Source organism: Rhinolophus hipposideros (genome assembly GCF_964194185.1).
Source record: "Rhinolophus hipposideros genome assembly, chromosome: 3".
Lineage (NCBI taxonomy): Eukaryota > Metazoa > Chordata > Mammalia > Chiroptera > Rhinolophidae > Rhinolophus > Rhinolophus hipposideros.
Window position 1 is genome coordinate 107,986,142 of NC_138049.1, and position 13,471 is coordinate 107,999,612.

Sequence of the window (13,471 nt, forward strand, 5' to 3'; positions counted from 1 at the left end):
TAAAAACACAGATGTGCAGATTTCACCAGAAACCTCAAGTTTCTGTAGCAGAGGCTACTTGCCACAGTTCAGATCCTTCACCCATCACACCTCTCCTTGGACTTCAAAGCAGGCCCAGTGCTGTTACTTGTGAGTCTGAGGTCCTCAAAATGAGTGTGAAAAATCCATGAACACTATCCTAGAACTGTGTGAACTTGGTTGAAAACAGATGACGCAACAAACCTACACTAACTGTCTGACAGTTAAGTTCATGTTACAAAAAAACTAACTTTAAGATTTATTTTTTAACTTTTTTAAACAGAAAACAACTCGGTCTGTGGGGAAAGGTGAGGGATTATTGAGCAGACGGGCCCTGGGTAAAAGTTATTCCAGCAGTACCTGGAGTTGACAGGCCTGTCTAGGAAACACGGACACTGCCAACCCACCACAGGGCACAGCTCCTGTCTGAGGCTCAGCAGAGCAGTTCCCACGCCACGCAACACTGCTATAGATCCAAGTCATAAAAATCTTCCAGCTCATCATGAAACAAGTCCCACTCGTCTTCAGAGTCTGTCAGCTCGTTGTCCCCACCTGCAGCCAAAAGCATAAGCCATATTTCGTCCAGCTCAAAGGTGACCACCTCTTCTTCATTGTTGTCAAAGGGGTTGCTGTTCTCTCTTTCCTCAGTGAGCTCCCAGAAGTGGTTCCTTCGTTGGGCCCGGTATCTGCTTGATGTTCCCACTTTCTGTCTCTGTGGCTCCTTTCTATGGCCATTGGGGTAGGCATGCTTGTAAAAACAGTTCCCTCAAATGGGCAGCTCCCACGTCCTTCATCAAAATACCTGCATGCCTTGTTGCTCATGGCCTCCTGGTATTTCTGAATGAGTTTCTGCTTCTCTTCTTTCTCTTCCACCCAGTACTCACTTGGAATGACAAAGTTAGATATGATCTGGCATTTGGGGAAGGACTTTATGATCTTGCTCTCAAATTGCTTAGCACTCCTCCACTTGCGAATACGGTTGAGACAGTAGGTGTGGCTGCAGTTGGACAGGATGCCAAAGCGGCGCTCGCTGGGGTTGGCTTTCTCGTAGACGACCTCCATGCAGATGCCACACACCATGTCCTGGCTGCGCTGAACAGCAAACGACAGCTCCACGTCCTTCTCATGGGCCTCAATGCAAGATTTTATGTGCTGTGATCTCTGGGCTGCATCCACTGGGTGGAGGACCTGCAGCCCACACATGTCACAGGAGTCTTCGTGGAGATACACACAGTTCTCCCCGAATTGGCACTCTCCCACTGCGACATACGGGAAAGCTGCTGCTTTGTTTCCACTGTGCTTTGCTCCTTCTTGGAGTCTTCCTTGGTCACTGAACCCTGCAGGGGTGCGTCAGTGCAGGAAAGGGCAGTCCGGCCACAGTAGGGCTGGCCAGGAACAAACTCAATGGCATTCATCCAGTCTTCTGAACCTGCTCCTACAGTTGCAAAGTTTGAATTTGTTGACTGGGTCTCACCCGTATTCATTTCCACAATCGGAACAACTGTTGATGAGAGACTTGAGGAAGCAGCAAGGGACGCCTTTGCAGTTAGATCTATACTAGTTGTTTCTTCCTGTTTCAATGGCTTGCTGTGCTCATACCTGCATCAGTCTCCGTAAATACAGTAGCCTCGCTGGAAATACTTGCACACTACGACGTATGGACTGTCAGAGAGGTCATGCGAGTAGCAACAGTTATCTCCTTCCTTACAAACGCCATGCATGAAATACCTGCAGGTGACCTGTTTAGTCCAGCCGGCGCCTCTGCCGCTGCCGCCACCGCTCCTGCTCCTGATGGTGTGGCTGTTGTTCCGGGAGCTGCAGCCTCTGCCGTTACTGTTTATCTCACACAGCAGTGGCACCGGAACTTCCGATCACTAGTTCCGGTTCGGCTGCGGGGAGGAGAAGGCCGCCGGTGAGAGGAAGGAGACGGAAGCGCCCGGCGGCTCGCCTCAGCCCCGCGTCGAGTCTCCGCAGCTGAGTTTTGTTACGTTAGGACTTCAGTCCTGCAAACTTGATGAATTCACTTATTAGTTGCAGTAGCTTTTTTTGTAAATTCTTTGAGATTTCCTATGTAGGATCATGCTCTCTGCAAATAGAGGCAAGTCTTATTTCTTCCTTTCCAATCCAGATGCCTTTTGTTTCTTTTTTCTTGCCTTTTTTGCGCTGGCTAGTTCTTCATGACAGAGCTGAATAGGAGTAATGAGAGCAGACATCCTTGCATTATTCCTGCTATTGGGAAGAAGCTTTAGATTTTTACTATTAAGCATGATATAAGATGTAGACTTTTCATAGAAGCCTTTGTCAGATTTAGGAAGTTCTCTGTTTCTAATTTGGTGAGAGTTTTTATCATGACTGAATGTCGAATTTCGTCAAATGCTTTTTTTATGTATCAGTTGATATGATCTTTTTTTTTCTTTTATAGTCTTAATTATGAGTTGTAGTGATTGATTTTTGAATGTTGAACGAGTTCTGCTTTTGGAGGATAAACCCCACTTGGTCGTGATGTATTATAGTTTTTGTAATTGCTGGGCCTTACTAGGTAGGGTTTTGTTGAGAATTTTTGCATGCTATTCTTTTTCTTTAAATTAAAATTTGTTGGGGTGACAATGGTCAACAAAACTACATAGGTTTCAAGTGTACAATTCTGTATTACATCATCTACATATTGCATTGTGTGTTCACCACCCAGAGTCAGTTCTTCCATCACCATATATTTGATCCCCCTTACCCTCATCTTCCACCCCCACCCCCCCTTACCCTCTGGTAACCACTAAACTATTGTCTGTCTATGAGTTTTTGTTTGTTTGTTTGTCTTGTTCCTTTGTTGCTTTCAGTTTTATATCCCATATATGCGTGAAGTCATATAGTTCTTGACTTTTTCTATCTGATTAATTTTACTTAGCATAATAATCTCAAGATCCATTCATGTTACATCTCTTTTCATGAAGGATGTTTATTGGTAGTTTTCTTGTAATGTTTTTGTCTGATTTTGTATCAAGATAATTAGTTGGGAAATATTGCTTTCTGTTAATATGTTTTATGGAAGAGATTCTGTAGATTTGATATTATTTCTTTCTTAAATGTTAGAATTTATAAGGAAGACATTTCTCTCCAGAGGTGAGAAATGTCTAAGCTGGACTTTCTGCCTCTTCCACTATGGTGGCATCTCCTCTCTTTCAGTCCTGTATCACAGGAGAGGTCTTCTCTAGTCTTCTGCTTGCCCCCATCTTTCTCCTGAGCACCCCGTGGAGGTCTGTGGAGAAAGGCCTGTAAGTGGGTGTGAAGTATCTTTGTCATGTGCCTCCCAGGAGTTTCTATTTTCATGTCGTCCTTTAGCAGTTCATAAATAATTTTTGTTGTATGCTTCTTATCCACTTGTATGGGAGCCCGTCTACTGCTCTGCCTCTCATGAGTCTGTGCTCACATCATGTCTCTGGGGGTTCCTGTCTTTTTTTGGATTTCAGGCTACTTGGATAGTTTCTTTTTCTTTCCTTTTTTTATTTATTTCTTGGATAGCTTTCTTTTTTGTAGTTTTATTTCCTTTCTTGGATAGCTTTCTGATAGGTTGAAGGAAGATTATGATTTTTTTTAGACTTTTTGGCTTTTTCTTGTTTGGATGGTAGCAGTGCTCTTTCTAGCTTTCTACATCCAAACTGAAAGTTAAAAGTCAAAACCAGTGTGCTATTGCTGTAGATAGTTGTGATGTTTCTCAGTAAAGGGCTTAATTTCATAGAAACGGGTATTTCCTGAGTTTGATGTGTGTCTTCATATTCCATGACTTGGTGATGGTATAGAATTCTTCAATGGTGGTATCAACCTTCTTAACTGATACGTTGTAAGTTTTATTATCTATTCTGAAGCTTAATTATGTTGACTCAGATATTGTCTGGGTCAGGGAGCTCTTTGAAGATTTCTTGCAAGGTGTGTGCTTCATTTTAACTATTAAATTCCTTGGACTTTGGCTACACAAGTCTTCTTACCCCTGGGTCAGTCATTTGGCTGAATTTGAACCAGACATTCTCCAAGTGAATGGTTTTTCAGATGTGGTCCACTGACTTTTGATGTTGGATGGTAACCCAAACCTTGAGTAGGGGTGTACCCTTTGGGAATACACTTGTATGCCATTGTAATGACATCCTCATTCTTAATTTTGTTTTTCAATCCCAAAAGGAGTCAACTAGGACACATCTCCAAGCTTGTCTTTCCCTGCCATGGCAGAGTCTCATGGTGTGATCTCCTCTAAGTTGCTGAAAAGTTGTAAGGTTTGGTTTCCAGTAGCTCTGGGATTATGGTATCTTGTTTGATACAGTTTATTTTGATTTCATTAAGTATTCCTGGGTGAAAATCAGTGGGATGTCAGTGCTTTGAACTGTTCTGGAGAGGACAGGCAAGGCAGAGTGAAAGATCTGTGACAGGAGACAGTGAAATGGTTGTGGGGAAAAAAGAGATGGGCTGCTCCTGGTGTAGCCTTAGAGTCAAAAAGAACCATCAGTTTCCAATTCTCAAAACTGGTCCCTTGACCTTTCCCATTTCTCACTCTTTGCTAGTTAAACCAGGGCCTTGCTGGGTAGGTGCTCCCACTACTTGTGGTCCCTTATGCAACACAGATTAATTTATCCTGACAGCTTAGTTTGCTTTCTCCGTTTTGGCCAGTTAAGGGCTCCCAGGCTGTGGAAAGTCACTGTGTCAATATCCTGCCCTATTTCCCAGTTGCTATCTTCTCAGTTTCTAATTGATCTTCCTACCTTCATTTTCGCCACCCCTCAAGTCATCGTTCCCATTGCCAAAAGACATGTTTCTGTAACAGAAATAAGACCCTGTGACTGTTGATTAACAGACTTCAATAACTGCATTTTTCTGTCAAGTCCAAGTACAAGGTATTTCATCATTTTGCCATGCTTATGGCCAACATTACTAATCAGTTATTGTATTCATTCCTGTTCTATCCAGATACAGCTTAAAATTTTTTCGTTATACTGGTTTCCATGCAGCCACTATTAATCAGAATTGCCTTGTAAAACGAAACTTGTTTTGGTTTGGGTTCTCTGAGTAGCAGACTCTGAGACAATATGAGTGCACATGGTTTATTTTAGAAGCTGTCCCAGAATGTCCCAGTTACCGCGTGGGCAACTGCATCTCAATCCCAATGGAATACTCTGAAGACTAGAGCACTCCTCAGTTACAACAGCCAAGGGGCGAAGAGGCTGGAGTGTTTTATCTACCACCCCCTCGCCCCCTTCTCACTGGTTGAGGGCTGCTGCCAGGGGTATTAAGCATTCCTTGCTTCCTCTTGGTGTAAGCCAACATGTCCCTTCAGTGAGAACAGAAGGTCTCAGGAAGAGCAGTTGACAGCCATCATGGAGAGGTGAACGCCTGTGGCGTGTCCTGTCGCGTCCCGTGCAACAAGGGCAGTGAGGAGGCGAGAAGGGGTGGTTTGGGTTAAGTTTTTAAGCAAGAAACAAACAGAGACTTAATGCAGTTAAATCTCTCCGAAGACCAGGCGTCTCTCAGTCTCAGAGGACTGGAGCCCAGAATAAAGCTGGCTGGAGGTTTTTATTGATAGGTCTACAACTACAAGAAAGCAACATTGTTTCTTACACGGTCTGTGAGGCTCAGACTTCATAACAGAAAATGTTTATTTCAATCACCCTTTGTCTGTAAACAGCAGAAGCACAAGGTCCCAGGATGTTTTTACTTAAAGCATGTACCTTTTCAGGATCAAGTCTTTCACATTGTAACAACTCTGTTGAGAGAAGTGGAAACAGGTGCAAGGGGAAAGCCAGAGCTGGCAATAGACTTTCCCAAGCAGGGGGAAGGGGAGGCAAGGCCCCTCCCCACACCTGTCCAAGGCAGCTCATTTGGGGTCCCCAGTCCATTCCGCCTGGCTTAGGTTGTAGCTCCGGAGAGATATCTTACCGGTCTTTGGCTGCAAACCATCTTTTGGGGACCAGACAGAGAGACATAAGGTGTAAACACAGGATGGAACAGAGTCCCAGAAAGGCACAAACTGTTCTTTCCTTAAGGAAAGACATGAAGGTACAGTTGGCTAGGCTGGTGTGCGACTACATCTCTCCCTTTTTTGTTTTTGAAGTATGAGAGACACAGACCGTGCAGTTTCTTCATTTATAGTCCGTCGGAGGGCTATTTGTCCACATCTGAGGACTAAACATAATGAACAAAAAATAATAAACAGAATAGCAATAACTCCAACAAACCCTCCACCCAGAGTCTTTACCCATTTAACAGGGTTTAAATTGGAAAGCCCTTCTGAAGCTGCAGAAAGTGTCTCTTTTTCAGGGAGGAGCCGAAGCTTGGCGCTGGACATCTGGTCCACTTCTTGTTGTAATTGTATAATGTCCACAGTGAGATTAGGCATTCGTCCCAGGAGATGGGCTCGCACCTTAGACCAAGGGGTATGAGTTTGATTACAAGAAAATGGGGTTACACAATAAGTGGATACATTCCAATCACATTTTAAGGTAATCATAGCGCGAAGATTTTTCACTTGATCACCAAGAAATACAACAGTGGTTTCTAAATCTGTTAATCTAACATTAATTTTTTTGATCTATCTTGATTTGTTAATTAAAAACAAAAGGAGTTTTAAGACATGCTTGTAAATTAAACATGTGTTTCTTCAAACTTAAAAGTATATTGATTACCAATATCTTTAGTATAATTTCCATTCCAAATTTGATTTTGACCTAAACCTATAGCCACCTTCCACAGGGTCTTTTGTACAGGACCCCAAATAGGAGTAAGTTTTAACTGAGGTGGTGCTAAAACCTTATCTTTCCAAAAAATTGAAATATTATACGGTGATCTAATGGTCTTTGGGAAATTAAGTTCTGATATTTGAACTTTTTACTTTGGAACATACATGAATAGCAATCCCATAAGGTCCCCAATTGACTACAATACCAAAGGAATTGTTAAATAACACTCGATCTAAGCTTCCTCTACATTCCTCCCCATGAATGCAGGAGTGTGTGTCAACCCATTTATCTTGAGGACACGAAGGAGGAAAAAGATGAGTGCTTAACTCTTGAGTCTGAAATCCTTGACCTGAGGATGGATTAGCAGGCACCGGAGCAGGACGGCTACAGGTGTTGCGCTGTTTCATATCAGGTGATGGAAGTGGAGTCACCACAGGCAGCTGCCGACGGGGCTGGCGCGGCATCTCGGGAGCTGGTGGCTGATAACGGGGTCCCATGAAGCGATGAGGCCAGTGGTACCAGTCCCTCTGTAGACTCACACTGGTGGTCGGTAATGATTTTGTCCGGCGAGTGATTATCACTCTGGACTGGGGTGCGAGGTCCACAGTATGGCTTGATGCACTGACTAGGCACCCACAAAGCACGTTCTTTTGGTCCTGGAGAGACGCAGGCAAAACCTCATCCCCATGTTAATAAAGTCCCTAACTGCCATTGATTAGTCTGAATATCTTTCCACCAAATGGGCACATCTTCCAAAGCCTTAGGACTATGGAGATTGTTAAAATGTCTTTCTGCAGCTGTGCGCCCAAGGTGTGGCTCTGTATTATTGCTAGAGCCAAAAGAATTTAAAAAATTTAAAGTAAACATGGCTTTGGCCAGTTGTGTTTGTGGAGGATTGTCTCCCCCCTTTTGTTTTTGAAGTTGTTTTTTGAGAGTACAATTAGCACGTTCTACAATAGCTTGTTCTTGGGGATTATAAGGAATGCCTGTGGTATGATTAATTTTCCACTGTTCACAACATTTTAAAAACTTGTTACTAGTGTAAGCTGGGCCGTTGTCTGTTTTAATAGCTTGAGGGAGGCCCATAATGGAGAAGCAGATAAGTAAATGTCTGCAACAGTGGCTAGCATTTTCGCTGCTTTGAGCGGTGGCCGAGATGCAACCAGAGGATGTATCGACTGTGACATGAACAAAAGATAAACGTCCAAACGAAGGGACATGAGGTACATCCATTTGCCAGATAGCATTAGGAACTAGTCCTCGGGGATTGACCCCTTCAGGGCACTCTTGAGAAGCATTAAGAATTTGGCAGGTTGGGCAGGTTTGAACTATATGTCTGGCCTGTTTGTAAGTAATAGGAAAACGAGCTCAAAGGCCAGCAGCATTTGTATGGCTTAAAGAATGAAATTGGGTTGCCTCAGTAATTAGAACATTAGCAATCAGTGAATCAGCAACAGTATTACCATGTGTCAGTGGTCCCCTAGGGAGTGGGCGCGTATATGAGTAATGAAAAATGGATGTTGTCAGTTTCTGACAACCTGTTGAAGCTGATTAAAAAGAAACTGGAGAGATGGGTTGAGTTGTTAGACAGTAACGCCGTCTCAATGTTTTTTACTGTGTGAACTACATGAGCTGAATCAGAGACAATATTTAAAGGTTCAGTATAATCCTGTACGGCAGTTAGCACAGCAACTAACTGCTCTCTGCAGAGGCACAATTAGTTTGAATGACTTGTTGGTTTATTTCACTCACTATTGCTGCCCTGCCATTACTAGACCCATCAGTAAAAACTGTTACAGCTTTTGAAATTGGAGCTGGACTTAATCTGTTAGGGAGAATCCAACTGGTCTTTAGAAGGAATTGAAACAATTTATTTTTTGGATTGTGATTATCAATAATTCCAAAATATCCACAAATAGTAACTTGCCAGATTTCAGAATGGGTATTTAAGTGTGTAATTTGTTGTTTTTTAAATGGGACTACTATTTTATTAGCTTCGATTCCGTTTAACTGAAGAACTCTAGTGCTAGCTCGTAAAACAAGCTCTGAAATTAATTCCAAATAAGTTGGGAATGATTTGACAAAATTATTAGGTAGAAACAGCCACTCTACCAAGTCATTTTGTTGACTTATCACCACTGTAGGTGAATGTGGAGTTGGGAAAATTAAAATTTGTAAAGGTTGAGAAGGATCTATGCGCTGAATCTGAGCCTCTTGAATTTTCTGTTCAATTAATTCTAGCTCTTTATTGGCCTGAGGAGTCAGCGTACGGGGACTATCTAACTGAGAGGGACCCCATAAAAGGCCAAATAAATTACTGAGCGCATAGGTGGGGATTCCCAGAGTGGGACGAAGCCGAGTAATATCTCCTAACAATTTTTGCAAATCATTTAATGTAGAGATTTGGTGTCTTCTGATTTGTACCTTCTGAGGCCTAATCATTTGTCTGTTAACAATAGCTCCAAGATAATTTACAGGAGTCGTGGTTTGAATCTTATCAGGAGCAATATGGAGACCTGCCAATTCAAGTTGTCCTTGAAGCAACTTAAAACAATCTGCTAAAATCTCTGTAGTAGAAGCAGCACAGAGAATGTCATCCATATAATGAATGATGTAACAACCTGGAAATTTTTTCCTGACTGGGGAAATAGTTCTGGCTACAAAAAACTGACAAATTGTGGGACTATTAAGCATTCCCTGAGGAAGCACTTTCCATTGATACCTTTTACTAGGTTCTCTATTATTTAGAGAGGGCCCTGAAAATGCAAATCGAGGGCAGTCTAGAGGATGTAAAGGGATAGTATAAAAACAATCTTGCAAATCTATTACTACCAAAGGCCAATTTTTGGGAATCACGGATGGTTGGGGGAGTCCAAGCTGTAGCGGACCCATAGGCTCAATCAAAGCATTACTTGTTCATAAGTCAGTGAGCATTCTCCATTTTCCTGATCTCTTTTTTATGACCAAAACAGGAGAATTCCAAGGGCTAGTTGAAGGTTCTATGTGATCTTGTTTTAATTGAATTTGTACTAATTCAGTTAAAGCCTCTAGTTTTTCTTTTCAATCCAGTCTTTCTGTTCAATCCAGTGAGGCTTATCACTGTTCCACTTAAGAGCCAAGGGACTTTTTAGCTCCGTGACAGTGGCCCCTAACAAAAAGGCTTATGATCTTGTGAATTAAATCCCAATCCTTTACGTCCAGTCTGAAATGTCGGCTGAATAGGCTGAGTAATTCCCTGACTGAACTTTCCTAAGCCTTGTCCTGTTCTGATTCATCATTTTTTGGCTCTGAGAGCTATATTTTCCTGGGGGGATCCAGATTTCTGCTTCCCATTGAGAAAGCAGATCTCTACCCCACAAACTGATTGGAATATCAGTGATATAAGGCTGTAAAAATCCTTTCTGTCCTTCTGGCCCGAGGCAAGGAAGAATGCAGGTGCTTTGAAGCAGTCCTGAAGCCTCGCCTATCCCTACAACATTAATGTTAGACGGTTGTACTTGCCAATTAGCCGGCCAATCTTGAGAATTTATTATAGAGATGTCCGCACCAGTGTCCATTAATCCTAAGAATTTTTTGTTATGAATCTTAATTTGACAGACTGGGCGGATGTCAGAAATGTTTTCTGCCAAAAAAGTACCTACTGATCCGGTACTTCCAAATCCTCCAGTTCTTTTTTGGGTTCCCCGCTTTTTAGGGGGTATGTAAGGGAGCAAGAGAAGCTGTGCAACTCGCTCTCCCTTTTTGGCAGACCAAGGGACTGAGGAAGACATAACAATCTGAATTTCTCCCTTGAAATCTGGATCTACTATTCCAGTGTGGACAATAACTCCTTTTGATGTTAAGTTTGAGCGACCAAGGAGAAGTCCAGCTGTAGTTTGAGGGATTGGTCCAATTATTCCTGTGGGCGCACGAAGGGGGGTTTCCCCTGGAAGTAGCAGTATATCTTGAGCTGTACAAACATCTACTGCAGCACTTTCCTCAGTGGCAGGAGTTAATTGTTGAACAGATAATTTTGAGGAGGAGGCACAGCCTGGTAATTTTGAGGTGCCGACTGACTCACAGACGCCCCAGTTATTGTTTGGGCCTGGGCTGGCTTCGCTTCCCGTTTCCCTGAAGCAGGGTCCCATCTTCATGATATTTAGATTGGCATTCAGAGGCCCAGTGGTTTTTTTTTTCACACCGAGGACAAACCCCGGGTTGTTTAAGACCCTGGGGAGGAGGAGGACTTTGCAGCCATGAGCCGCTTTTTTTCTTAATTCTGCAATTCTTTTTAGTATGTCCTGGCTTGCCACATTATGGCAAGTGCCAGAAAACTTATCTTTTCTCTGAATTGCCCCTGTAATGGCATTAGCTAACATAGCAGCTTTATGGTCTTCTGTCCCCACTTCTTGACACAGCCTAAGATATCCCATAGCATCAGTTTTTCCTTTTTGTGTGCCAATGGCACGTTTACAATCTTTGTTTGCATTCTCAAAAGCCGTAATTTGTAAGATGATATCTGCAGCAGCAGAGTTAGTGATTTGTTTATTAATGGCTTCTTGCAAACGTGCAAGGAAATCTGAATAAGCTTCCTGTGGGCCTTGTAAAATCTTTTGAAAAGAGGAGGGAGTTTTGCCCTCTATCTCAATCTTTTCCCATGCCATTAGACAAATTTGTTTTAATTGTCCGACAGCTAATTCTTCCATATCTAGCTGATCATGGGTCTCAGCCCAAAGTCTCTTCCCTAACAGCTGGTCAGCGGGAATATTTATATTACGAACCTGATTTTGCCTCTCCTGTGTTTCTGCACCATCAATCCACCAAGTTTTAAATTGGAGGTATTGAGAGGGAGTCAGACAAGTTTTTGATAAAGCATGCCAATCAGCGGGAATCATTCGATTGCCATCAGCAATACTTTTCACCAGGGCAACGGTATAAGAAGTGACTCCAAATTGCAAAACTGCTTGTTTTAATTCTTTTAGCAACTTAAAGGGGAAAGGCTCATAAACCGCCTCATGGATCCCTTCAGGATGGTCTGCATTAGGGGCTTCAGCCTGTCTAAAGATCACTGGAAAATTTAGGGCATCTATGTCTCCTTCAAGTTTATAAATGATCTCTATATATATAACTCTCTCTCTATATATATAGATATATATATATCTATCTCTATATATATATATCTATATATAACTCTATAACTGATAATGAAGAGCGTATACCCTCTTTAGTTGTCTGAGGGATACTTTTACTGAGAAAGGGATTATTGTTTTGTTTAGCTGGTTTGGAAAGCCTCTGCGTTTGTCTTAAATGAGAAGGTGGCTGAGGTAGCCGATGAGACGGAGGAGGGGGACAATCGTCCTCAAAACCTTCCTCTGGATCTGGGTACAGATTTTTAGGGATGAGAGTGGATGCCATCTTGGACCCCTCGTCATCATCTCGTCCCTCTTTTGTCTTTTTAAACTGGTCTATGCCGTCTTTTTCTCTCTCTTCCTCTGAGTCTGTTTGGAGTGGTTCTAAAACTGAGTGGATTATTTGAAACGTTTCCCAGATTGAACTGGGCAAAGAAACTCCGTTAGAATGTACTTCACGGAGACTTTGACCTACTTCTTCCCACTTATCTGTATCAAGTGTCCTAAAGTTTGGAAACCAGGAAAAATGAGTCTCAATTACTTTGAGGAGTTCCACTAATCTTTTTTCTGGGATTTGGTGCTTTCCCTTCTTAAGAAGCTGCTGAAGCAGTCAGATATAAGGTCTGTATTTGCTCTCTGCATTACCCATGTTAGTAATTAAACAGGAAAGAGAAGAACTTTCACTCCAATTCCACTCTGATGCTCGGCTAGGCGTTCCCCTCTCGGGGACTTAGCGCCCGTGGCAAAGGTGCGACTGTATAAACCCCAGTCCTAGTTGGAGGAAACCCCCAAGTGGCAGTTATGCCTTATGACGTGGTTACGGAACCGCGGTTATGAGCCCAAGCAAACTCCGTAGTCTTAAAAGATGGTGGAGCTATAAGCATTCACTCACACAATCACACTCTTTCACATGAAAGTGTTAGTTGTTTTTTTTAAACTTCTTCGTCACCCTGGTTAAATTCTCCAAGTCCATAGACTACATCCTTACCCCAGGTAGCTGCCGCAGCGGATTCTTGGAGTCCCTTCACCGTGTCTGCAGATTCTTACGACTCTTAGTCGTCCTTCCCTTCTCGAGCCCCACGTTGGGCGCCAGATGTCACGTCCCGTGCAACAAGGGCAGTGAGGGTGCGAGAAGGGGTGGTTTGGGTTAAGTTTTTAAGCAAGAAACAAGCAGAGACTTAATGCTGTTAAATCTCTCTGAAGACCAGGCGTCTCTCAGTCTCAGAGGGCTGGAGCCCAGAATAAAGCTGGCTGGAGGTTTTTATTGATAGGTCTACAACTACAAGAAAGCAACATTGTTTCTTACACGGTCTGTGAGGCTCAGACTTCATAACAGAAAATGTTTATTCCAATCACCCTTTGTCTTTCTTTTTTTTTCTTTTTATTTATTTCTTTTTCTGATGGGGTCACAGGAGCCATCTTGAAGAGGGTACAACTGGTCAAATATTGGTCAATTTGAGCATCAAAATAACAGGAATGGATTATAACTCATTTATTAACAAAAAAAACATGAACCCATGTTATTACAGAAAAAATATCACCATTTATAGCCCCCATGGTAATAATTGATTAATAACAAGAATCATCAATAAATACTATTATGTGAAAGACTGTTGGGGAACAGCCTAC

General features: G+C 42.5%; 1 pseudogene across 1 annotated transcript; it reads right to left on the reverse strand.

Moving 5' to 3' along the window:
• Positions 1–484: 484 nt before the first annotated feature.
• On the reverse strand, positions 485–1,807 carry LOC308495783 (E3 ubiquitin-protein ligase makorin-1-like; annotated as a pseudogene). Its single transcript has one exon. The product of its transcript is annotated as an E3 ubiquitin-protein ligase makorin-1-like (transcript).
• Positions 1,808–13,471: the final 11,664 nt, after the last annotated feature.